We start from the raw sequence: 27,533 nt of genomic DNA, 5'->3' as shown, positions 1-27,533 counted from the left end.
TGTAGCATTGCCAGTACTGTATTCTTCACTAATAATATTCTAGTGTGAGCCTAAAACACATTTGAGCTATTGATTTATCAATTGGGATTGTTTCTATTTTTGATCAGTATGACTATTCTAGCTATAACAACTGTGTATCTATTTTGAATGGATGTGTTTTTAATTCTCCTGGTTATATTTCCAGAAATGTGATTGCTCAGTTGTAAGGCAACTCTATGTATGCTTAACTTTTTTTTTTTTTAAGAATTAGCAAATATCATGATAAAAATGTAAGAGTGTTCTATTTTCTTGGAGTTCTTGCCAACACTTGACATTCTAGTAGACATACGAAAACAATCCTGTTATGTTTTAATTTCCATTTACGGGAAGATTAGCCATGTTGACCATTTTTTTATGCATGTACTGGCTATTTGAATGTTTATTTTTAGAGAAAAGTCTACCTATTGAAATCATCTCATCCATTTTGAATTGGGCTACTTTTGTCATTGAGCTATAGAGTTCTTTCTATATTCTTGATATGTTTTATCATACAAATGATGTTAACATTTTTTTTATTCTATATGTTGTCTTTACATTGGTTATGATGTGCTTTAAAGCATGCATTTTTAAAAAGTTTCACTTAGTTGAAACATACCTACCATTTTCTCAGACGCTTATGCTTTTGTTGTTATAACTGGGGGGTCACTATCATTGCTTCATCCAAGGCCATGAAGATTTCCACCTATACTTTTATATGTTCAGTTCTTGTGCTGAATGTCCCTATTTGAGTTAATATGGGAGAGAGTATGAAACAACAATCAACACTATTCTTTTCTATATGGCCACTTATTTCAGTTATTTCTGTTGGAAACATTTCTCTTGGTCTTTGTTACGTATCATTCCACTGTAAACATGCATATTTATCTCTGGACTCTCAATTTTATTCTATTAATCAATATTTCTATTATTGTGCCCTTACCCTGCTGTCTTGATTACTGTGATGTTTTGAAGTAGCAAAAGTATTTTAATTCCTTTCTTATTTTTCAGGATATTTTTCACTAATCAGATTCCCCTATAAGTACTTTATGTAGCTGTTACAACTGGAGTTGCTTGGGTTTCATTTTCTCTAGAGACATCTCCTTGATTACTCTTGATAAAGTAAGTCCTATGACTATTTTATTTAATAAACAGGAAGATCTGCTTTTGGAATTCTATTTGACTATGACATAGATCATCTGCAAGCTAAATCTTTATTCTACTAGAAAAATAAAAGGGGTAATTTTTTTTTGATTTGCACCAAAATTTAGATGAGAAAGTTACTGAAGGAATTCTAATCTCTCTTAACTTTGTTTTTTGTAAAAGGCAGAACCGCATTATGTTTTGAAATCAGAGTGTTTCCTGGTAAGATATGATGATGCTATTTACCTTATCTGCAACTTGATCTTAAAATCTAAGGCTTCTAGGCTTGGGATCATTGGACTGTATATCAGGCATAGGTCAACAGTGCCACTCTTCAACAAATTGGAGGAAGAACATGGCAGAACTCTGGGTGAGGAAGGAAACAGAGAAAGAGGAGGAGAGAGATTAGAACAGAGAAAACATACAAGGCCTGGCATTGAGGCAGACACACTCAATAGGACTAAAATAAATATTTGGGGGCTTTTGTTTTGTTTTATTAGTACATCTAAGAAATGTAGTCAAAGTCCAAGTGGTCTTGATATCGGGCTTTAGTATTAAAGCCTTTGTGTATGTGTGTGTGTGGAGGGGCGCGTTTTAAGTGCATGTGAGCAGAGGAATATTTGAGTCAGTTTTGGAGCACTGATATTTGAGTCGGTGAACTCCAGATAGGATGTTGTAGTCATTATATGAAGATGAGATGACAAATCCTACAATAGAGAAATGGCAGCAGTAATGGAAACTGAGTAGTACTTTTCAGTGTAGTTACTGGTTGTATTTGTCAGAGAAACAGAAATGATGAATTAGCGCCTGTCACTGGAGAGGCAGACAAGTCCCAAGAACTGCAGTAGAATAGGCAGTCCAGCACTGTAATCCATTTTTCCACAATTCATGTGCTGTGTTGAACCAAAATGTGTTGATACCCCATTACCTAGTACTTTAAAATGTTATTTTATGTAAGTAAAGTTCATATCTAGACATAATTCATGCTCTATATGTTCATTTGCTCATGCTATAATCCACTCTAAAAAAAAATTGTACGCAGACACACATGACAAATCAGTGAGTATCGAGGCATGCTCATGGAGTTGGGTGGTGTTGGAGGGATTAGGAGAAGTAGATCAATAGCTCCATGAGATTATGATTCAGGAACATGTTTGAGTTTAGCTTATGCTGAAAGCAAAGCTTAGGACAAAGTCCCTGCCACAGGTTATTGGAATGTGTGTCGGGAGTGAGGAGTGAGGAGAAACAGTGAGAAGGAGGAAATGGTGGAACAGAATATGAGTCTGCTATGTAAAGGTCCCAGCTGTGGGAAACAAATGTTTGAGTTCTATAGACCTCTGATAGGCCTGCAAGAGTACTTCTCAGAATGGTCCCCACTGTGACATTTATCCTCCCTTTCTCAACCTTTATAAACTTTGGCCAATTGAAAGGGATCTCTGGTGGCTTGAACCTTCAGAGATACCCATGTAACTTTAGCTAAAATTTGTGAGAGGATGAGAGGATGTTGCAGAGACAACCAATGTCTGGTACAAAGCATTTTTGAATGGAGAGAAAGGTGCTTAAATTTTGAGAAGTATACATCAGAACAGAAAATTTCAAAGTGTGGTCATCTGGCCAGGTAGCTCAAATGTTACTTGAGCAGATGTTAAAAATACAAATTTCCAGTCTTCTCCCAGACTAACTGACTCAGAAAATCTGGTCTAGTCCTAGTGTTGCCTATGAGTTTAAACAAGTCTTCTAGGCAATTGTAATACACACTAAAATTTGTAAAGTCATGTATTTGTGTGCATGTGTGTTTGTGTGATAGATGATGATTGATAAAATAGATAGACAGACAGACAGATAGATGATAGATGATTGATGATGGATAAAGTTAAGAGAAAGACAAAGAGGTGAGATATGAGACAAGAAGGCATGGAGCAAAGTAATTATACATTAATTAATTCATTCAATAAATTTTAATGAATTCTTATTACTTGAGGAATATCTACATTACACTAAAAGTTCGCAAAGTCATGAGAAAACAGACCCAAAGAAAATATAAATATTTCTCTGTCTCCATTTCAGTAAATAACTTTAGAATTCATTACTACCTAGGCTTTTATAAGATGTATATTAAAAAGTGACCAGAATGATTGCTCCGAATTTTATCACATTTCTGTATCTTCCCCCTGACATGATTAAAAAATGAAATTGCCAATCTTTGATTATAAAAATCACATCAGGAACATTGGAAAAATAATAGGATCTGCCAACTAGTTAATTGTTACTTAAAATAAGAACTTATTTGTAGCACAAATCTTAAAAGGTCTTATTAATAAAAAAACTTGGGAGCCAGGTATTGGAGTGAATTCTGAAAGATCAGAGAAGCAGAACAAGCCACAGCTAATCTCACCTCAACAACTCCTCATCAGATCCTGTTTTCATGAATCTTCAGACTGAATGCCCTTGAGTCCTCATCCCTGAGAGTTTCAGTTGAACTGCTCAAAAGCCTCAAAGCTTAAAAGCCTCTAGTTCCTGGTCCTCACGCCTTATATACCTTTCTGCTTCCTGCCATTACTTCCTGGGATTAAAGGCATGTGTCACCATGCCTGGCTTTTTCCAGTGTGGCCTTGAACTCACAGAGATCCAGATGGATCTCTGCCTCCCAAGTGACAGGATTAAAGGTGTGTGTGCCACCATTTTCTGCCCTCTATGTCTATCTAGTGGCTGTTCTATTCTCTGACCCCAGGTAAGTTTATTAGGTTTCACAATATATTGGGCAACACAATATTACCACACTTATTCTGCTGTGTTTCCTAGACTCTGGTAACAACTAAAAGGAAGAAAGTTGTTGGTCTCCAGATGGGAGCTGGACTTGGGTAGGAAGCAGCTGTGAACAAACACAACATATCCTCCAAGCTCAGTTTCTAAGAAACAAATGAATATGAGAATGTTCCTACTCATCTTGAATTACAGAAGACAAAGCGTTTCTTTTTCAGTAGTATGCAGTTTAGAGTTATGAACTTATCTGAAAACCAGGTCTACTTCCTTTGTAAAAGAAGCCCTGTATGTCCCTAAACTGCAAAATGTTTGCAGACAGCGGGTTTCTATGGGACTTGGTGATCAGGAAAATGATGGCTCCAATTTTCTGTGCAGCTTCACTTACTTGTAACTAATGAATTGATAAATGTTACAAAGAGCATTTGTCTAGAGCGACACTGATTTTTGGAGCAGAGATGTCACTCCGACTGAAAAAGAGAACTTCTGTCATCTCCTTGCAAGATACAGAGGATCTATTTCTTTTCTTTGTATGGAATTGTTCATTGAGGTAAAATGTTTGACTTTTTGGGCTTGATATGACATGCCATCAGATGCTGAGGTTTTGAGCAATGGTTACTGTGACAAGAGGTAAAGTCTGTCTGTACTCATTTCAGCACCTGGTTATTTCTTTTGTGTGAGTTTGATGGGGGATGGCTCTGAATGACGTGCCAATATAAAAATGATGCTGCTTATAGCCAGGGGCAGATGCTCACGAGACAGAGAAAATGAAAGACAGGAGCTCTTCAATATGTAATGTGGATCATGTCAGGATTACTAGCAAATAAAAATGTATACAGCAGGGACAATGTGTTAGCAGAGATTACATTTCTCTCCTTTATATTGGCCATGTTCCATAGAGACATGATGACTGATTTTGGAAGCACAGGTCATTTTCCTTTATATCAGTCATGACAGGAAGCAAGTGTGTGTGTGTGTGTGTGTGTGTGTGTGTGTGTGTGTGTGTGTGTGTATGTGTGTCTGTTTAAGATGTTCTTGTGATTTGGAGGATATTTTCAGCCAGATAATGCTTTGTAGATCTAAAACAAGGGACTATGGTATCTTGAGAGGAAAATACAGAAAGTTGAGTCTTTGAAGATTCTGACATTTGAACTGACTCAGTATGTAGAACACAGGCCATCATTTGAGTTTTACTTTCCACGATACAGTTACATTCTAGTCAATTCAATAAAGTACCCCACATATATCACATTGTATTCCTTTGAAGAACTCTGGGGGCTATAACAAGCTAAGCAAATGATTCATGTCATTTATCATGTGGTGATGCTAATTCTATTCATGTAAATATTACTGACGAGTGTACAAGGAAGCTCATGTATTTATGTTCTGGTGATAGTTTGGGGAATATTGATAGAGTAGTATGGTAACCCCTATTATGTATGTAAACCCCAACACCAACATGCATCTATAACAACACAAGTATACTTGTGAAAAAAAAAGAGGAAAGTTAAGAAAGGATAACCGATGTTTCTCTTCCTACAGTCATATTATTCAGATATGAAAAACTAGACTTTTGAATATTTGTCATAGACAAACAGATCAATGAAACATAAATGAGAATCAGAAAATTGACTCACATAATTGTAATCAATTGATCTTTGTAATAAGGACACTGGATGAAAAACAGCCACTGTAACAAATGATGTTGGGACAGTTGGACAAATAAACAACAAAACCCCCAGATTCTAAGCATTGTACCTTAAAAAATCAATTAAAATGGATTATAGATATAAGTATAAATTACAGATCTGAGTATAAAGTACAAATCTCTAACTAGAAGATAACATAGGGCAAAATCTAGTCAGGCTTGAGTTTGACAATGACTAAGATACAATAACACAATATGGCCCAGGAGAGAAAAAAATTAAGTGGGAATTCTTAAAACAAAGGACTTCTGCTTAGGAAAAAATGCTACCCCTAAAATAAAATATTCAGCCATACAAGGGGAGAAAATATTTTCAAAACACATATCTGCTAAAGTACTGTGAGTTCATAAATCTCAAAAATAGGGAAATAACACAATTATGAGCAAACTACATATATAATATATATAATATAACAGAAACTCCTCTAAATACATACAAAGAAAAATGTGCATATTAAAAGAATGTCAGCACCATGTCCATTAAATGATTTCAGATTAAAACCAAGTACCAGTAAATACCTCTTTAAAAGATTTATGTTGAAAATAATGACAACATCAAATGCCAAGAGAGTTGTGAAAAAGCCTCATTCATTGTTGGTGAGCATGCAAAATGGCACAGTGACTTTGGAAGATGAGTTATTTTCTAATGAATCTGAACACACTCCCACTGTGATCCAGCCATCATACTCTTTAATATTTGCTCAGTTGAGTTGAAGAGGCCACACAAGTGTTGCATATGCCTATTGGTATGCTGTATGCATCCTTTATCATGTTGAGCCTAATTCTGTCTATTCCCAGTTTCTTCAGTTCTTCTAAAATAAAAGTGTGAACTTTGTCAAATGTCTTCTCTGCTTCTATTAAGACAATCATGTGATTTCTGTCTTTAATTCTATTAAAATGTTACATTACATTTATTGATTAGTGTGTATTGAAGCAGTATCATATAACTGGGATCATAATCAACTTGTTCATGATATATACTACTCTTAATATGATCTTGAATTTTGCTTGAGGGTATTTTGTCAAAAATTTTTGCATCCGTGATCATCCATGAAATTACTCTACGGTTTTCTGTATATCTTTAATTTTTTTGTAACAAGCTTAGATTGACTATTTAGAATGAGTGTGGGAGTGTTGTTTTCCTTTCTGTGTATTGCAATAGTGTACCTCTTAGTTTGTGTCAACCTGATAGAAATCTAAACCATAACTGTGAAAAGAAAATCTGAATTGAGAAATTGCTTCCATCAGATTGGACACTCTCTCTCTCTCTCTCTCTCTCTCTCTCTCTCTCTCTCTCTCTCTCTCTCTCTCTGTGTGTGTGTGTGTGTGTGTGTGTGTGTGTGTGTGTGGTGGGGGGAACATTATCTTAATTGCTAATTGATGTAGCAGAACCTGACCCACTGTGGGCAGTACCATCCTTGGGTAGTTGGGCCTGGGCAGTATAAGAAAGGTGGCATGGAAACAAGCCAGCAAGCAACATTCCTCCATAGTTACTACTTCAAACTTCTACTCGAGTCTCTGCCTTGACTTACCTCAATAGTAGAAATTATACTATAAAATGAAGTTGATCCTTTCCTTCTCCAATTTGATTTTTTGTCATGGTGTTTGTCACTGCAATTGAAACCAAACTAGAACAAATACTTTGAGAAGCACTGGTATTTACATTAGATATTCCGTAAGTTTGATAGAATTTGACAGTAAATCTGTCCAACTCTGGGCTTTTGTTTGTGGGAAGATGTAGCACGAATCTTAAAAGTTCTTATTGATGAAAATAAACCTGAAGCAAGGTATTGGGGTGAATACTAGAAGATCAGAGAAGCAGAACAAGCCACAGCCACCTCACCTTGCCAGTTCCTCAGCTGATCCTGTTTCCTCAGACTGGAAGCCTCTGAGTTCTCATCCAGAATGAATCTCAGCTGAACTGCTGCTAAAAGCTTAAAAGCTTAACCAGCCAAATGTTCCTAGTTTCTGGTCTTCACGCCTTATATATCTTTCTGCTTTCTGCCATCACTCCCTGGGATTAAAGGCTCACTTCCTGGGATTAAAGGCATGTGAGTCACCATGCCTAGCTGTTTCCAGTGTGGCCTTGAACTCAGAGATCCAGGCAGATCTCTGCCTCTGGAATGCTAGGATTAAAGGCGTGTGTGCCACTGTTTTCTGGCTTCTATATCTAGTGGCTGTTCTGTTCTCTGACTCCAGATAAGTTTATTAGGGTGCACAATATTTTGGGGAACACAATACCACCACAGGAAGACATTTAATTGCCTCTTTAATTGCCTTCCTTGCTATGTGTCTGCTTAAATTGTTTCTATCTCTGATTTTAATTTGAGTAGATGACATGAACTTAGAAATTTGTTCATATCTGTGTTGGGGATGCTGTAAATGTGTTGTTCTGATTGATTGATAAATAAAATGCTGATTGGCCAGTAGCCAGGCAGGAAGTATAGTGTAGGTGGGATAAGGAGAGAAGAGAATTTTGGGATGTGGAAGGCTAAGTCAGGAGATGCTGCCAGCTGCCGCCACCATGAGAAGCAAGATGTGAGGTACCAGTAAGCCACAATCCACGTGGCAACTTATAGATTAATAGAAATGGGTTAATTTAAGAAATAAGAACTAGATAGCAAGAAGCCTGAGCCATTAGGCCAAACAGTTCAAATAATATAAGTGTCTGTGTGTTTATTTGAGTCTGAGTGGCTGCAGGGCTGAGCGGGACTAGAAAAAACTCCAGCTACATATCTGCCAAAGTTTCCACCTTCTTAGAATGTTTTTCAATGATTCCCTGATGAGTTTCTGGATTTTGATGGAGTCTATTTTAAAAATTTCATCTTATTTTATTAATTTGTTTTTCCCTCTCTGTTTCATCTTTGGTTAGTTTGTCTTGTGGTTGGTGAGTTTTGTTAATGTTTTTAAAGAACCACTAGTTACTTGATTGATTCAGTCTATTTTTCTTTCAGTCCTTATTTCATTATTTTCTCCCCTAATGTTTATTATTTCTTGACATATGCTGCATTTGGATTTGGCTTTTTTGTTTTTCTAGAGGCTTGGAGTATCTGGTTAGCTTATTTATTTGAGGTTTCTCTGATTTTTAATATGAACACTTAGAGATATAAACATTTTTCTGAGGACTGCCTTCATTGTATCCCAGAGGTTTGGTTGGTTGTGAGCTTATTTTCATTTGCTTCTTGGAATGTTTTAATTACCTCCCTGATATTGCCAATAATCCAAAGCTTGTTCAAAAGTGTTTTGTTTGGTCTCCAAGTATCTGTGTGTATTCCGATGTTACTCTTACTATTGATTACTATGTTTTTCCCCATTGAGGTCAGATAAGACAGGGAATTATTTTATTTAAAAAATTATTGAGGATTGAATTGGACCTATAATGTGTTCAATTTTAGAGAAGGTTCTATATGCTAATGAGAAGAATGTGAATTCTCTACCTGTAGTGTGGAATGTTCCATAGACATCTGTAAAATCTAATTGATATATGGTATAAGTAGTATCTGAGGGGTCTTGACTGGTTTTTAATTTCATAGATCTATCTGGATGTGAGAGTCAGGTATTAAATTCCCCCACTATTATTGTGTCAGGACCTATGTGGTCTTTTACCGTTGAGGTTTTTTTTTTTTAATGAAATTTAGGCCCTTAAAATTTAGTGTGTTGATATTTACAATAGTTTATCCTCTTGATTAATTGATTCTTATTGAGAGTGATGGCTTTTGCCTATTCTGACAAGTTGTGGTTTGCACTTTACTTCATCAGATATGAGAATTGCCAAGACAACTGGCTTGTAGCTTTCATTTGTTTTATATTTTGATTTCAACCTTTCATTCTGGTTTTTGAATGTATTTCTTAGCTCTACGAGTTCCTTACAGATGACAGTTAAGTCTTCTTTTTAAATACTTTAATTTTTATTTATGTGTGTGTGTTTGTCTACATGTATTTATGCATTCATGTGTGTGAGTGCCAGAGGAGTCCAGAAGAGGGGCTTAGATTCCTTGAAGCTGGAGTTACAGGTAATTATGAGCCACTGATGTGGGCGCCAGGTACTGAAGTCAGATTTTCTGCAAGAACACTGGATGCTCTTAACTGCTGAGCCATCTTTCCAGTTCTGGATCTTGATTTTAATTCAGTCATTTAGTCTGTGTCTTTTAATTGGTCTATTAAGGCTCCTTGCATTCAAGGTTATAATTGAGAAGACTTTGCTATTATTCATCATTTACTGTTTGTTGCTGTCATTGGTTTGTTAATTAGTAATTATTCTTCCCTTGGTAGAATGTGTACAGAGAAAAGAATGTATTTTATGAGAACAATTGATGAACAGAGGAACTCAGAAGGAATCAGTCATGTCCAACACAGCAAACCTGTAGCCATCCTGTGTGTGAAACTACCCTTTTCTTCTCCTATGTATAGCATTCTTTTAAGAATTTTCTGAAATGTTAGCTTAGTTGACATGGTATGTATGCCTGGAAATATTCTTATTTATCCATTTATTTTAGTAGATACTTTTGCTAGGTATTTATTTACTTTCAAGTCTTGAAATATATCAGACCATTTTTTTCCTGGGCTGTTGACAGTAGAATAGTCTTATTCTGATATTTTTACCTTTTTTCCCCTTTCAGCTTTAGTACTGCTTGCTTGCTTTATACTTTTGGCATGTTGACTTTGATATATCATGGAGACACTCTTCTTTGATGAAGTTTATTTAGGGTTCTAAATGCTTCCTATGTTTTGGAAGTCTGTTTCTTCCCATAGGGTTAGACAATTCTTAGTTACAATTGAATTGAATTGCTTGTCTAAAGTGTTTGATTTCATCTCAGCTCCCTCTTCTATCCTAAGAATTCTTAGATTGGATCTCTTAAATGTATTCTAGATTTCATGGAACTTTGGGTCATGTTCCTTTCCCCCCCACCCTTTATGTCTGTGTGTATTATAACCTCAATATTTTACTCATTCTTTTTACTCTTGGCTTTATCTATTAAGGAGACTTCTTATATTTAATTGATGTATTCTTTCATTTCTAGAAATTGTTTGTTCTTTTCCAGTACCTCAATTTCTTTTCTGAGGATTTTATCCACGTTTTCTTTTTTTAATTTTCCTCCAAGTAATTGATGTTTCATTCACTTGAGTAACTTTCTTACTATGTCTTGAATGGATTTTGTAAGCTTGTCTACATCTTGAATTAAACTCATTATCTCTTTGAATCTCCTATTTGGTCAATTTATATATATATATATATATATTCTTTTTATTTATTCTGTGCATCTTTCACATCATGTATCTTGATCCTATTCATTTTCCCATCCCTTTTCATCCATCCTCTGCCTCTGCACCACTCCCCTTGAAAATAAAACAAAATTTAAGAGATAAAAAGGAAAGAAAAAGAAGGGAAAAATGAAAAATCTCATCATGGAAGCTGCAGTGTGACTCAGTGAATCACACAGTAAACCACTTTGTCTGTGTATCTTTACTTGTAAGTGTTCTTTGCCTTTGTTCATTTTAATCATTGGTCTGGTTCGGGACCTCTGGTTTCTATTAAACTACCAATGCTGGGATTCTTCTTGGATATCCCATTGTTGCCCTGTGTTGTGGAGATCCTATATTTTCTGGTCTGTGGGTCAGGTCCCTTCATATGCTCTAGCAGATCATAGATGGGGTGGATGTTGGGGTGGGCCAAGTCATAACCCTGGTTCTGGGCCTGGGCAGCTGTAGAGTTGGTCCTCCAGCCAGTTCTCCTCTGTCCTTATGACCAGGATGAGTTCTCCAGCATTGCCTGGCTAATTCACCTCTTGTAGCAATGAGTGAAGGTTACAGCTGGTTCTCTTGCTTTCACACCCTCAGGGGTGGCTCTCCCACACTTACACCATTAAGGATCAGTTTTGTTGTGTTGCCCAGGTGAGGTACAGGAGTCACTCTTCTGAGTGCTACAGCTGGTGAGGGGAAGGACAGCCCTCCTGCTCTTATGACCCTGGGGCCAGCTCCTCCATCTGTCTCAGGCACTGATGGGCAGGAGGTGGCAGGGGAGGGCATTTCTCCTCTTCCCATGCTACCACATGTCTGATGAAGACAGCTCTCCTTTGTTTATAAATAAGGGCTGGGTCACTATCGCCTCCAAATACCAGGCAGCTCTGCTGTGCTACCTAGGCAAGGGGCAGGGGCCATCTCCTGAGTGCTGCAGCTGGCAAGGGGGAGGGTCAGCTCTCTTATCTGTTGCAGGTGGTAAGAGGTGAGGGGTAAGGGGGGTATCTCTCACCCTCCCACACTGCCACATGACAGAGGAGTAGTATTGACAGCTCTCCCATGTTTACAACTTCCTGACTGGCTCACTCATACCTTTGCCAGCAAGGTTGGATCTATTGTGTTACCCAGGTGAGGTGCAGGGCATGCTCTCCCAAGTATTGCAGCTGATGGGGGGTGGGCAGGGACAGCTGTCCTCCTATGACCACAGGGCCAGCTCTCCCACTTGCCCCAGGTGTTGATGGGCAGGGGGGACAGGGTCTCTCCCCCATCCATACTGACAAGACAGATGAATAATGAAGACAGCTCTCTCATGCTCACAATTTTAGGACTGGTTCAACCACACCTGAGCCAGCAGGATTGGCTCTATTGTGCTGCCCTGGAGAGGTTCAATGCCTGTTCTCTTGAGTGTTGTAGCTTGTCGGGGGCAGGAACAGCTCTCCCAACTTTTGTTACCTCAGGGTCAACTCTCCCACCTGACTTAGGCATTGATGGGTGGGGGCAGGGGAAGGGCAACTCTCCCCAGTCCACGCTGCCATGTGGCAAATGAGGGGTGGGGTTAGGTCTTCTATGCTCACATTCTCAGGTGTGAATGGCTCAGCTGTGCTCTCATCAATAGAACCTGAACCATTCTGTGTGTGTGTGTGTGTGTGTGTGTGTGTGTGTGTGTGTGTGTGTGTGTCTCACTCCCATAGCACAATACACCATACCTCTGTTCACTCTAATAATGTCCATCTGGCTGGTGCTGCAAGCTACCAGTTGGGCCCATGTTTTCTCCTCAGAGCCTGGGGCAAACAGCCCCAGTCCTGCATCTGGGTCTCCTTGTCCTACTCAGGTCTCCATGACGCTGGGTTGGGCCATGCTTCCCCAATACTAAGAGATCCTTGCAGTGCCCAACCACACAGTGCCCTGGGTGGGCTCCTGCTTGGTGTTTTGCTGAGTTCTGCCCATCCTGGCCACATGGTGTGGGGTGAGAGCTTTGCTGGAGTCTGATGGCTGGGCCTCAGCTGATATTTTATAAAGACAGAACTTGGTAGAATGTTTTTGATATTTTTGCTATTTTATCATGTTTGTTTTTTTTTATTAGCAGTATTAAGAAGCTGTCAGTTTGTGGAGATGCTGCAGTGGGGTGTGTCTGTTGTCTTGTGTTTTACATCCTTTGCTGTGTTTTACCGCTCTGTTGAAGTGTGTATGTCTTTTAGTTTGTAGTCTTTCTCCTTTTGCACACTGTTTTTGTTTGTTTTATTTTATAAAAGCCCTCCTAGTAGGCTCTCTTCACTTGGATTTATGTTAAGGGGAAAGTAAACTACAGCACAACCTATGATGGCTTCCGTATTACCTATAGAAGAAGGTACTTGTCTCTTGATTGCAGCACTTATGAGATTTAGAAACAGGAGTACCTAGGGCTTAGTTGGGGGAAAATGGAGTATCTTTAACAACTAAGTGAATGGGGAATAAGTTCAGGTAAGAGAGAAAATAAGAATCAGTAGTTAAGAGCATGCACTGCTTTTGCAGAGGACCAGAGTTTGGTTCCAACACCCACATTGGGCAGCTCACAACCTGCACTTGGAGCTCTGGGAATTCCCAAAACCTATTTGGACTCTCAGTAAACCTGTTCTCACATGTGCACGTTCCCTCATACATGCGCACACATATGCATATAATTTAAAAGAAACAGAAGAAAAGTATCTGGGTTAAAGATAAGAGAAGCATTAGAGAAAAGTTTGGAGAAAAGATGTAAGAGCATCTTTCAAGGCACAAGTTACAACACATCAATTGACACTTGAAGTACAAAAGTGTGCAGACTAAGAAAACATTGAAAGATTTAAAAATTAAAAAAAAATATTTGTATCCTGTTTGCTTTTCTGTTTTTTTGTTTTGTTTTGTTTTGTTTTGTTTGTTTTGTGATAAACACTATGACCCAAAACAGGAAAGGGTTTATTTCATCTTCCAACCTCCATATCACAATCCATCAGTGAAAGAAATCAGAGAGGCAACTCAAGACAGTAACCTGGAGGCAAGAAACAAAGCAGAGATGATAAAGCAATGCTGCTAATGGGCTTGCTTTCTGTGGTTTGTTCAGCTCCCTTTGTTATACGGCCCAGGCCAGGATGATCTTGTCCACAGTTGGGTAAGCTTGTCTTCACCAATTAGCAATCAACATCACAGGCCAATGTGATATAGACAGTTCCTCAATAGATGTTCTCTCTTGCAAGGTGTGTCAAACTGACAAGTGAAGCTCACTCTGATAGTATGTAAAAGAAAATGAAAAAATTTAAAAAACATCTTAAAAATATATAGACACAAATGAATACTGCAATGAAGTGGAAGATATGTTCTTAGCCAATGCTGAAAGCTCAGCCAACGATGAAGAAGAGCCCAGCACCTGGATCTACTTTAGTTCTGTCTGTCAGGACACTGCACCACCTTCTGTCACAAATGTCCTGTGATCCCTTTAGCTCTCCCCTGCTATGGCGAGGGTCAGGGGAATGTTGAAAATCTCTCAGTTTTAGATTCCTTTACCACACTGCTGTTGCTATTTCCATTGTCTCTGTGCTCAGAGCCATTTGCTCTGATCCAGATGCCACACCACACTTCTTGCTCTGTCCCCACTCTTCTCAGAGTTCTGACAGGTCTTACTCCTTGTGCAACTAGTAGCAGGCATGTGAGGGGACAAGGGAGTGATTCTCCAACTTTAGAAATCCCCAACCTTTTTCTGTAGTCATCTCCCCAGATTGCTGAGCTGTTGTCCTTGGCTGATTGATTCTGGTGGGATGTGTTCAGCTCTTGTCAAGTTCTGAGATATTGTGCAGTCCCTCTGCTCCATCCTTCTATTTTCAGATTGCTTTTCAGGAATTGTACAAGTTGGAAATCTATTGATTTATGATTTTCTTTGTCTATTGCACATCTGAGGTTAGCCCAGGATCAACACCCTCTTTGTCCTCTGAGTTCAGCCTCCAGTTTGGTTTTCTCACAGTGTGGACTGTATCTTCCCAGCTCTGACTGAGTAATACCCAAGACAGTTTTTTGGAAGGATTTGCTTATAGATGAGAAAAATATTGTACATATATGCACATATATTTATGCACACAAAAATGGAGTATTATTCGAGCATAAGGAAGAGCAAAATTGTCAGTTGTAGAAAAACAGATGTTTCTAGAGATCAGCATGTTAAGAAAAGTAAACCAGACACTGAAATAAAGATATCCTGTTTTCTCTCATATGTCTAGGCCAAAAAATTAAAAGATATAAAAGTATGAAGGATACTATTTGGGAAGAAGATGGAGACTAGAGAATAAGACAGAATAAACATGGGCATTGGTTTCAGTGAAGATATGATCAAAGTAGTTTTCTGCTGTGATAAAACACTGACGAAAAAACAACTTAGAATGGAAAGGGTCTATTTGGCTATATTTGGTTATAAACCATCATGTGGCTGGGGGAGGGACGGCCTTATAGCATAACTCAGGGGAAGCACTAGAGCCAGAGCCATGGAGCTACACTGATTACTAGCTTGCTTACTCAACTGCCTTCTTACACAGCTAGGTCTGCAGCCTATGGCTGGTATAGTTCACCTTGGACTGGGCCCTCCTACATCAACTGATAATCAAAGAACACGGCCATAGACATAACCAAAGTCAGATCAGGTGGCTGATGGAGGCAATTCCTCAGCTGAGGTTCCCTCTTCCCATATGTGTTAAGTTGAAAATCAAGATCAGCTCTCATAAGTGTATGAGATTTGCACAATGAAACCAGATATTTTGTACAATTAATATATACTGATCTAAAAGGAAGAAAAATGAAATGCAATACACGGCAGTCTTTCTTAATTTTTTTCTACAATTATACTGATAATATGATTCATTTGCTATTAAAATTGAGCCCTTAAATTTTATTCCACTGGCTTTTGTATTATTAAAGAATTTTCACTGTGATTTTTATTTAAAAGAATCAATGACCACATATTTAAACTAGAATAGTATTTTATGAGACCTGCAAGTGTTAACTGTATTGACATATGGCAAATATTAATTCAATTTAACATTAATGCTAAATAAATTTGAATAATAACACATGAACCATAATCACTTCTAATGACTAGGTTTGTGCTATATATGACCATAGCTCCTCTCCTTCATCTAGTCCACCTGAAGCAGTTAATCAATTATAAACAAATAAACCAAAATCCCTTGTATTTAAACATATATAAAAATTAATGATACTTTGAGACCTGGGTGATAGATTTATGTGGAAAACAGTAACAGTAATATTCAGGAAGCATTCAAATGTTCAAAGTTAAACAGATGAAGAAAGGCATGCCATGAAAGCAGTAATCTAGAGGAAGTTGGAATAGTACAAAAGTAAATATTGCATAAGAGAAAAGGACCTCTTATCTTAAAACACAAAAAATTCTCGATGTGTACATCCTGGAGAGTATATGATAGACTAAGAAGCAGGGGACAAATTTATTTGTGTTAGAAACTTCATTACAGTCACTCAATAATTTATAGATCAAGAAGAAAATGTACATGACTATTCAATTTTCTGTTGCCTTTTAAAGAAAGTACCAATAGCATAATCCATGAAAATTACTGATTCTCTGGAGTTTATCCATAAGCTGCAACTTCTGTTATGCAAAGGATACCAGTGATAGAGGTAAACATAAGCCATGGAGTGGGAAAAATTTCTGCAAAACCTTATCTGTTAATGAACTTATGCAAAATATGTAAGGAGCTGAGAAAACTCAGAAGGAACCAAATGTATTTAAATGGGCAAATTATCTAAAGAGACACTTTGTCACAGAGAATGGCAAGTTAGCACATGACATTCTCTATATAATTTCTAACTAGGGAATTTCAAATTAAAACAGAGCTGAAATATCACTCTACACCTAATGTGAATTGCTTTATAAAGACAGAACTTCAATGATCTGACACTAATTACTGACAAGAATGTGGAAGAACAAGAATTCTCATCCATTGCTGCAGGAAATATAAATGGCACAGCTACTTCATTCACAGATCAGCAGTTGCTTTTGGAGTTAAGAATACTCTTACCAAGTGATCCAGCCACTGTGTCCCTAGATAGTATTTTACCTATATCACTTCAACACAATAACCCCAATAAAACACATTAACAAAACAGTTTGCAACAGCCTTGTGATGATGAGGTAACAGAAATCTATAAGAAATCAAAGTATCTTTTAACATATGAATGTATAAACAATCCATAGATAATCTCTAAAGGAGAGTATTATTCATTGATAAGAAGTGAGTGATTAAACCATAAGAAGGTATGGGCAGGTTTAAAAATGTATATTCCTAGGTGGAAATGCTAGCAAAAAGACTACATACTGCAAAACTCCAATTGTATAATGTTTTCGAAAAGCAAGTACCATAGCAATGTTAAAAATATCAGTGGTTGCCAGGGCTGGAGAGAGCGGAGAAAAGTGTCTAAGTGAAAAATCAGGAATTTCTTTAGAACAGTAGGGTTTTCAATTTTATAATATAATGGTAGGTGCATAAAGTTACACAAACATTTAAAACTCATAGAAACGTATAGTACAAAGAATAAATATTAATATATGCAAATGCAAAAAAAATATAGAAATTGGGGAGAGCCCAGGATAGAATGAATTATGTGACAAAGTGATATAAATTATAGTACATGAAATAACCTTATTGAACAGACCAGAAGAAAAGATTTTGAGCCCAGGATCCTTGGATACGTGTGGAGTCTCTAAGGCTAAAAGAAAAAAAAGTACACATACATAGTCACTGCACCCTAATTGATGAAATCATTTTCATGGATTTACAGGATATCATTCTGATACCAATACACATGCATACTAGATTGGGACAATACAATAGACTTACAGTGGAAAGCAGAAACATGATTTCCAGTTGGTGAAAGAAATGCTATCAATAAGCAAGGGGAGGAAGATAGAAAGTAGTTAATTAATTAGACATCTGTACCAACTCATGTTCATCTTAATGAAAATATATATGGATATTTCTAGACATGTATAAATAAATTCTTATATGCCTAGACACAGTGATACCATGGTATCATATAGAGTCTGGGTTCTGTTTTGTTTTGTTTTGCTTTTGAATCAAGATTTTGCTATGCGCTTGTGGCTGGTCTGAAAACACTTTGTAGACATTAAAATTGTACTACTGATTGACTCTTGACTTATGTGCCGCCACTCTTGGTTACAAGTATTTTCTGATTCCATTCACCAATAATGGTACAGGGCTTCTTGACATATTAAGTTTGAAGAATAAGGCCGGGCGGTGGTGGCACATGCCTTTAATCCCAGCACTCGGGAGGCAGAGGCAGGCGGATCTCTGTGAGTTTGAGGCCAGCCTGCTCTCCAAAGCGAGTTCCAGGAAAAACGCAAAGCTACACAGAGAAACCCTGTCTCGAAAAACAAAAAAACAAAACAAAAAAAAAACAAACAAAGTTTGAAGAATATAGTATTGCCAGGAATAAAGTAAGTGCTTAGGAAGATACTCTACTATCCTGAGAATATATCAAAGGAACAATATATTTAGGAGCCAAATTAAAGACATCTTTTTTTTTTTTTTTAATCTTTTTTTTTTTTTTTTTTTTTTTTTTGGTTTTTCGAGACAGGGTTTCTCCGTGTAGCTTTGCGCCTTTCCTGGAACTCACTTGGTAGCCCAGGCTGGCCTCGAACTCACAGAGATCCGCCTGGCTCTGCCTCCCGAGTGCTGGGATTAAAGGCGTGTGCCACCACCGCCCGGCCAAATTAAAGACATCTTAAAGAATGAGCCTGGATAAGTGAGCAGTAAAATAAAAACAATATTTGATCATAATTTAAAGTGTAAAATAAATATCTGTGAGTCCCCATTGGTTCAAACAAAAGATTGCACAAATATCTGGTTCTTTCCTTTTAAGGAGGAGTGGAAGAATCATTTCCCACCCCTCAGTATGAGCTGTGCATAGTGATTTCTTCAGGTGAGTAAAGTGTGTGAATGGTGGAGTAAGAGTATAACTCTGCAGTGAGAAACCCAACAAGCAATACCCAGCTGCCGTAGAGCAAGAGCATCAGCATGGGAATGGATCGACTATGTTGATCTATGGCAAAAGTGGCACTTTACTCATGTCAGTTTTCTCTGAACTCACAGCCTCACCAAAAATAGGAAAGCTCCCTCTCAATCTGCTGCCTCATCTAGTAATGGAAAAAGTCAGAAGGAATCCAGTTGAGGGAAAGTCTACAAAATATATAGTCAGTAATCCTGAACACCATCAAGATTGTCACAGATTCTGGAAGTATACTAATGTGTCATAGCCAAAAGGAGTCTAAGGAGAGGTGTCCAGATGTCCTGGTGCCTTGGAGGAGATCTTGGCCCAGATAAAGGAAATATGAATGAATCATAGACTTCAGGGAAGAATGTGTATTCTTGCTGGTGTAGAAGCTGTGATAAATGACTATACTTATGGATGATGTTGACACCAGGAGAACCTGGTTGTGGTTTATGGAAATTCTGTGCTCCTTTCCCAACTCTTCTGTAATCTTAGAGCTATTCTAAAGTTAAATATTTGTTTAAAAACAAGTAGAAAGAATCAGGGTGGTGGGAGAGGGAGGAGCTGGTGGATCAATTATAAATGAAGTCCAAGCAAGACCTGAAGTGCTTTCCTTTTATGGACTTCTTTGTAAAGCAAAGTGTGTAAAAGTTGTCACAATGGACAAATAAGTGAAATGCTTTATATCTTACAGTGGTTGGAATAATCACTAGCATAATTACAGAAAGCAGAGTGTGCCAATAGGTGTAGAAACAGGCCCATCAGGAGCAATATGCAGAGGGCAAGATGACATGGGCTGCTCCAGGAAAGAAGACATCTGGTCTTCAACAGGAAAAGTGGAGACACAAAAGCGAAAACCAACAAGGAGAAAATACCTGGTAATGGAGATGATAGAAGTACCAATGAGGCACCTCAGCCTCCTGTGGGGAAAGGGCCCAGTTGGTCCAACTGTTGACAAAAGACATTCATCGGTATAGTTGAAGTTAAAAATTCTCAAAAAGTTGACCCCATGACTTGTTGATGATAAGAACTTGATTATCTCAGCTACTTATCTTTCGGCTCAGAAGAATGTGAATTCCTTTCCAGAGACTTAAGCAAACTATAAGAAGTCTGGAGGAAACACAGATAATAAAATGTATGCTGTTAATGAAGTTGTGGCAAGAATAAAAGAGTGCATCTGTGTAATGCTGGGCACTCACCTGCTCTAAAAGTTTCAGAGACCACAGCATGCTGGCATCTTAGCCTCATCCTCAAGCACTCATATCTCAGGTGCACTAAGTGCCATGTTTACTAAGATCGTTTGTAGGAATAAGAACAATACTAGACTATACATCTCTAGACGAGAAGAGCCTGGCTTTTTCCCTGAATTACCATCACAACTTCTTCAAGTAGCTAGAGGTGAATTCTGCAACTTTGTTTAGTGTCAGTGATGACAAAGTGGCTCCTGAGTACCCTCAGAAAGCGGCGTGAGAGGTGTGCTCTCACTACCCTCACTCACTTGTGTTTGGACCTCTATAAACAGAATGGTTCTTAGTTCTTCTCTATACAAATAATATACTTTGAAGATGCTAAAGTAGAGCAGATTTGGCATTTGTTTTCTGTTTGGTTTTAAGCAGAGAAAAAAAAAACCACACTGGCTCTTTTTTCTTTTCTTTTTTTTTCCATTTCAAAGTTTCTACAGAGGCATTCATGGGTGGACAACAGACAGACATGCTGTGAATATTTTGTTGCCAGGTTGCTTTTGAATGCTGGTGGTTGTGCTCCTTTGACACAGCACATTTTTATAATATGTTTTAATGTTATACAACAAAATACTCTGATTCCTAGTGCCAAAGGTTCAGTTCAGTGTGTGTAACTCAACATGCATCAATTTGTACTCTGCCTCTCTCTCTTTTAACAGTGTTTAAACAGCCTGTCCTTAGCAACTCATCCATGCTGTTCCTAAGGCATTTTTCTTTGCTTAATTGCTGAAGAATGGTGGCTTATTTTATGGTCTTTGAATTCATGTTTAATGCATGCTTTAACATCATAGATACATTGCCATTTTGTATCTACAGTTATATCCAAATGTCAATTTTGCAGTTGTTTTTCAAATATTCAATAATTTTAAGTTAAAAATCCCAAGTAAATGTAGTAAAGACAGTTTTCCTTTGTGAACTGATTCTTTCCTGTTCTGTGACCTTGTTGCCCTTGCACTTGTTGCTTTATTTGTACCCCACATTTTAAATTATCTGGCTTTTAGTATTACAATTTAGGGCTGAGATGACTGTGCCTTTGAAGATTGGCTTTGTGTTGGAAAGTCCCTCATATGACAGACATAGGGCAATGTGTCCTCAGGCCTCCTGAACTTTGATTCCACTAGGGAAACTTGATTTCATGACTCTGCATCTCCTCTATTCTGTGGATTACTTCTCTGAATGGCACTTTTCTCCCCCTTCACTCTCTACTCTGAACTTGAATTTACTCTCAAAACTTCAGTACCCATGTATCAATTCTTTATTTTGGCCTCTGAGGACCAACTTTGGGTAGCAGATGAGTGGATTTGCTTCATTTTGTTTTAGCCCCTCTGGCCTTGCATTTCTCTACCCTCCCATCTCACGCCCATGTTAGGTCTTTGAACTTACCTTCTTGTTGGACTCCTCTTCTGTACATTTACTGTCACTCTCTTTAATGCAGCTCAGGACTCAGCTTATGTTTCAGGTCCTTAATGGAAACTGTCTTATCTGAAGCTATACTCCCACCTCATATTCTTCTGGTCCCAACTTGCTTATTTTTCTTTGTACTATTCTAATACTGTGCTTATTATAATTTATTGTCCATATTTCCATTACATCAAAAATGGTTTTCTTTTTTCTATTTTTTTCACATTTTTAAAAATATGTATTATTCTCTCATATATTACATCCTGACTGTAGTTTATCTTCCTTCCTCTCCTCCCAGTTCCTCCCTCAAACCTCCCCTTTCCCCTAAATCCACTCATGCTTCATTTCCCATCAGAAAAGAGCAGGCCTTCCAGGATATCAACTGGACATAGAATAACCAGTTACAATAAAACTAGGCACATGCCTTCATATTAAGGCTGGGCAACACAACCTAATAGGAGGAAAAGGGTCCCAAAAGCAGACAAAAGAGTCAGTGACAGCCCCTTGCTTCCACTGTTAGGAGTCCCACAAGAACACCAAGCTGTATAACCATAATATGTATGCAGAGGACCTAAGTCAGACCCATGCAGGCTCCCTGATTGTTGCTTCAGTCTCTGTGAGCCCCTGTGAGCACTGGTTAGTTGATTCTGTGGACTGTGTTCTAGTGGTGTCCTTGATCCCTCTGGCCCCTACATTTCTCCCTCTCCCTCTTCTGCTGGATTCCCAGAGCTCTGTCTAATATATGGCTGTGGGTCTCTGAATTTGCCTCTATCAGTTGCTGGATGAAGCCCCTCTGATAACAATTATGCTAGGCTCTGGTCTGGTATACCAGAATATTATTAGGTATCATTTCATTAACTTTTCCCCCCAGTCCTGTGTGGTTCTATCCTAGGTCTCTGGGCTATCCAGCTTCTTGTTACTGGGCTTCCAAGCAGTGTCAATTAAGCATGGGCTCCATCTTGTGGTTTGGGTCTCATATTGGAATAGTCATTGGTTGACTACTCCCACAAGTTCTATGCCACTTTTACCCAAGCATAACTTTCAGGTAGGACAAATTGTAGGTTGAAGATTTTGTGGCTGGGTTGGTGTCCCAGTTCCTCCACTAGAAGCCAGACTGCTTACAGAAGAGGGCCAGTTCGGGCTCTGTATCCCCCGTTACTAGGAGTCTTCTTTATGGTCACTCTCATAGATTCTAAGGAGTTTCCATTGCACTAGGTTTCTGCTTCACCCACTAAAATGTCCTCCATTCCAGTCATCTCTCTCACTACTCTTTTCTTCCATCCCTCCTCCCACCCACCTGATCCCTCCTCCCACCCACCTGATCCCTCCTGTTCTCAACCCCACTTGCCCCTAGTCCACCTGTAAATTTTCTATTTACCCTTCCTGGGGAGATCCATGCACCCCTCCATGAGCCCTTTCACTCTCACCAATAGACAGGTCATCCAGACAAAAAACTGGAAAGAGAAATAATGGAGCTAACAGATATTACGAACCAAATGTACTTAATAGATATCTACAGAACATTTCATCCAAACACAAAAGAATATACCTTCTCAGTACCTCATGGAACCTTCTCCAAAACTGTCCACATACTTAGTCTCAAAGCAAGTCTCAACAAATACAAGAAAACTGAAGTAAGTCCTTCTGTCCTAGCAGACCACCATGAATTAAAGCAACAGAAATAGCAGAAAGCCCACAAATTCATGGAAACTGAACAACTTTCTATTGAATGACTACTGTGTCAAAGAAGAAATAAAGAAGGAAATTAAAAACTTCTTAGAATTCAATGAAAAGGAATGCACAGCATACCCAAACTTATGGGACACAATGAAAGCTGTGCTGGGAGGAAAATTCATAGCACTAAATGCCTATGTCAAGAAATTGGAAACATCTAATACTAGCAACTTAACAGCACACCTGAAAGCTCTAGACAAAAAGAAGCAAACACATCCAAGAGGAATAGAAGGCAAGAAATAATCAAACTGGGGGCAGCTTTGTTTGTTTGTTTGTTTGTTTCTTTCGTTCTTTCTTTTGTTGATCATTGTATTTCCTTGTTCTAAAATTGTGCTTACATTACTTGTATCTTATTTAATATTGAAAAAAATTCACCTACATTTGAAGTTTTTTCTCCCATCCCAGAATCTGCTTGGCATATTTAGTAAACAACATAATGCTTTTGGTATTGACATGGTAACAGGTCACTTGTCCTCAGCTGCCTCTTCCCCTGTAGGAACCCCTAGGAAATGTATTAAGGTGGCTAAGATATATTCAAATAATGGTCTTCATAACAAAACTCACTGTGGATCTCTGCCTCCAGGTCCATCAGTAGTTGGATGAGGTTTCTAGCACGACAATTAGGGTGTTTGGCCATCCCATCACCAGAGTAGGTCAGTTCGGATTGTCCAATTAGTGAGAATGAGGAGGGTTTATATGAGAGAGAATTGTTGAGACCAAGGTCGGATAAAGCACAGAGACAAATAGCCAAACAAACAGAAACACATGAAATATGAACCAATGGCTGAGGGGTCACCAACTGGATCAGGCCCTCTGAGTGGGTGAGACAGTTGATTGGCCTGATCTGTTTGGGAGGCATCCAGGCAGTGGGACCGGGTCCTGTGCTCATTGCATGAGTTGGCTGTTTGAAACCTGGGGCCTATGCAGGGTCCCTTGGCTCAGCATGGGAGGAGGGGACTGGACCTACCTGGACTGAGTCCACCAGGTTGATCTCAGTCTGTGGGGAAGGCTTTGCCCTGGAGGAGATTGGAATGGGGGGCGGGCTGGGGGGAAGGTGAGGGGGGCGGGAGGGGGGAGAACAAGGGAATCTGTGGCTGATATGTAGAACTGAATTGTATTGCAAAATAAAAATTAAAAAAAAAAAAAAAAAAAAAAAAAAAAAAAAAAAAAAAAAAAAAAAAAAAAAAAACTCACTGTGCCTAAATTAGTGATGGATTCAGCAGATCACACTAGTTAAACAGCTACAGTTCAACATTGCCAGTGTGGGAAGCCTAAGTAGACCACTACTCAAGTAAAGCCAAGATCTTGATTTATGCCAAGGTAAAAAATTTTAGAGTGAGTCAAAATACGGAACAAGTTTGATTTACTAAGAAAAGGTTTACTAAGTAAAGTGTGGTGTATTAAAAAAATACATGCTTAGTTGTAAAAGTGGACAATGAGATACACATATACATGCACTTAAGACAAAGTAGGTGGGGAAAGCCCCCAGGCATCAACACAACACAAAGAACTACAGGCAGCTAATGAATGCTGAGAATGGGAGAAATCACCTTCTCCAGAGAAGAATACACTGATTGGGTATTCAATACCAAATGGTCATCCTTAAAAAACACACAAGTAACATTATACAACTGGAGAAGGTTATATTTAGGAATACATATGTAAATTCCTATACCTATATGCATGTAACAACAATTAATGAAAAAAGAGGCCATGAATTTGAAAGAGAGCAAAGAGGAGGTGTATGGGAGGGTCTGGAGGGAGAAAAGGGTAGGGATAAATGACACAACTATGTTATGATCTCAAAAACTAAAGAACAAAGAGAAGTATAACAGTATGCACTCCAGAAGAAATAGAGTATCTTAGGAGAGAATCACACCAGAGTCTGTAAAGAATAGCAGAGGCATAGCTTCTGTGGCTTCTGGAGCTTCGTTGCTCATAGAATGTAACCTATATCCAAGTCCAGAGAATGAAATAAGGGTGTATTGAAAAAATATTATATAAAAATCTTCTTTCATGATGAGATTGAAAATTGGTTTATTGGTTTATGAAGTGTTTCATGCTGGTGTACAGATAAGAACAGAATGTAGAAATGATGAAAAAAGATAAATAAAGGCCAGAGGGATCCTTGCCATACATAGGGCACAGGGATGTCAAGATACTTGCTTTGTCTGTAAATATGGTTTGCGATTTTGTTTGTGAAATTTTCTCAGAAAAATAATAGGTTTACAGATGAGCAAAGAGTAAGATTATGTCCAAAGGTCATATACATTTTAGCCTATAATGTGGTTAATTAGCTAGTATAACCCTTATTTAAAATATCTCACAGAATGAGAATAGTGTCTCACGTTAGGTCAATTATTGAAATTCTTTTCTCTTAGCCAGTGAGAGGTGAGAGACTTACTTCTTTTCCTTTTCAAGTGCCTCTAGTTTACCCTGTTTTCCTTCATTTTAAAAAAGTATTTTATTTTATGTGTGTGGTGTGCTGTGGTGTGTGTGTGTGTGTGTGTGTGTGTGTGTGTGTGTGTGTGTGGTGTGTGTGTGGTGTGTGGTATGTGTGTGTGTAGGTGTATTCTGGTACATGGGAAGGCCAGAAGAAGTCAGATTCTCTTCAGCTAGAGTTAAAGGTGGTTGTGAGCTTCCAGAAACAGGTTCCAAGAACTGAACTCGTGTCCTCAGCAAGAGCAGTTTGTGGTCTTAATTGCTGTGCCGTCTTTCCAGCCCTGTTTTTCTATACTAGCTCAAATGCAGAGGAAGTCCTTATGATCAACCTAGTCCCAAGGGTCTTGTCTTTGCCTCAGATAACTTATTTCTTCTTTAATGTGTTGACTTTTATCTCCTGTGTTGACTCAAACCAGCCACCAATATCATATAGTTGAAGAAATATTGCTTTTCCACAGACAACTATGACACTTTCTGATTTCCAACCCTAGCATTAGTCTGATAGAACCCATAGTTCCACAGAATGCCAAGTAAACTCAATGATTTCAGGCAACTGATTCTTGACTTGAGGCTGCGAGGCCTCGTCGTGGTCTCATGATCCACTGCCAGTGGTTACCAACCTAGATCATGTATACAGATGGCTGCATTCCAACCTATCCCTACTAGTCTAGACCTGTGATGCAAAGCAAAAAAGGGACATTTTCCCAGAATCTCTGCTCATCTCCAAAGCAAGGTTAATAACACTGGCTGCTGTGTAGCTTTGGTACAGGGCAGCAGACAGATGATCCATGTAAACATCATAGCTTTCACTATTATTTTTCCTACTTTTAAAAAGAAGTCTCAGCTCCTTGAAGCTAACATTGTCCCAGAGCTCCAGGTACACTTGCCTTCACTTGAGTGTTGAAGTTGCACCCTGCACACAGGAAGTCTTCTCTCTTCTTAGGTTTAGTATGGAGAGTGCATCTTAGCATTCCTTATGAATTGTCCTGTCCTCTTACTCATGATACTCAGCCTAAGCTGATGTAGACACTACCTTCTGGCTTGCATTTTAGTGTGCTCACATTCATTAAGTACCAAAAAGCAAGGGTACCATTTGTCAATCACTTTAATAGAGGCTGACTGCATAAGAAGGACCTTCTTCACTTAGAAGCTTCTCATTCACTGAGCTACAGATTGCTGCAGAGATTAATTATAAGCCTAGGAGCTCCTTAATGGAGGGCATCTAATACCCGCTGGGCTGAGTCCAGCATGATGCTTTTCATGTGCCTGTCACCCTAATTATTCTATCCCTCCCTCCCTTTCTCCCACCCTGCCTTCCTTCTGTCTTTCTTTCTTTTGTAGTACTGAGGCTTGAACCCAGGGTCTCATATAAACCAGCCAGTAGTCTATCTCTGAATTAAAGCCCCAGCCTTCTTTTTACTTTATTTATTTAGAAATGGAGTCTCACTTTGTTGCTCAGGCTGGCCTTGAACCTATTTTGTAGCCCAGTCAGTCCTTGGATTTGGAATTGTCTTACTTTGGTCTCCTGAAGAGCTGAAATAATGGGCTTGCTCCATCAGGATAGGCTCCACAGAATCATCTCAGGACTTTCATAATCCTCTACGATGGAGCATTATACATAGTAAATGTTCTGTAAAGCTAATTGTCTAAAAGTAAGTAAAATTGCCAAGAAAGCATGCACAGTAATTTAAAATGACAATTGTAAGAATAATTTAAAATATAAAACTGCTGAAAGTCTGCTAACTCAAAGGAAGATTCTTAATCTAGTCAGTTCTTATACAAAGAAAATAATTTGCCTGCGATTGTGCTCT

The 27,533-nt window shown here is 38.5% G+C and overlaps 1 pseudogene; it reads left to right on the top strand.

The window, feature by feature from the left end:
• The window catches only part of LOC131907888 (mortality factor 4-like protein 1), a 48,192-nt pseudogene extending 27,818 nt beyond the window's left edge, over positions 1 to 20,374 (top strand).
• Positions 20,375 to 27,533: the final 7,159 nt, after the last annotated feature.

This window comes from Peromyscus eremicus, chromosome 4 (assembly GCF_949786415.1).
Source record: "Peromyscus eremicus chromosome 4, PerEre_H2_v1, whole genome shotgun sequence".
Lineage (NCBI taxonomy): Eukaryota > Metazoa > Chordata > Mammalia > Rodentia > Cricetidae > Peromyscus > Peromyscus eremicus.
This window is presented reverse-complemented; position numbering and strand designations above follow the sequence as displayed.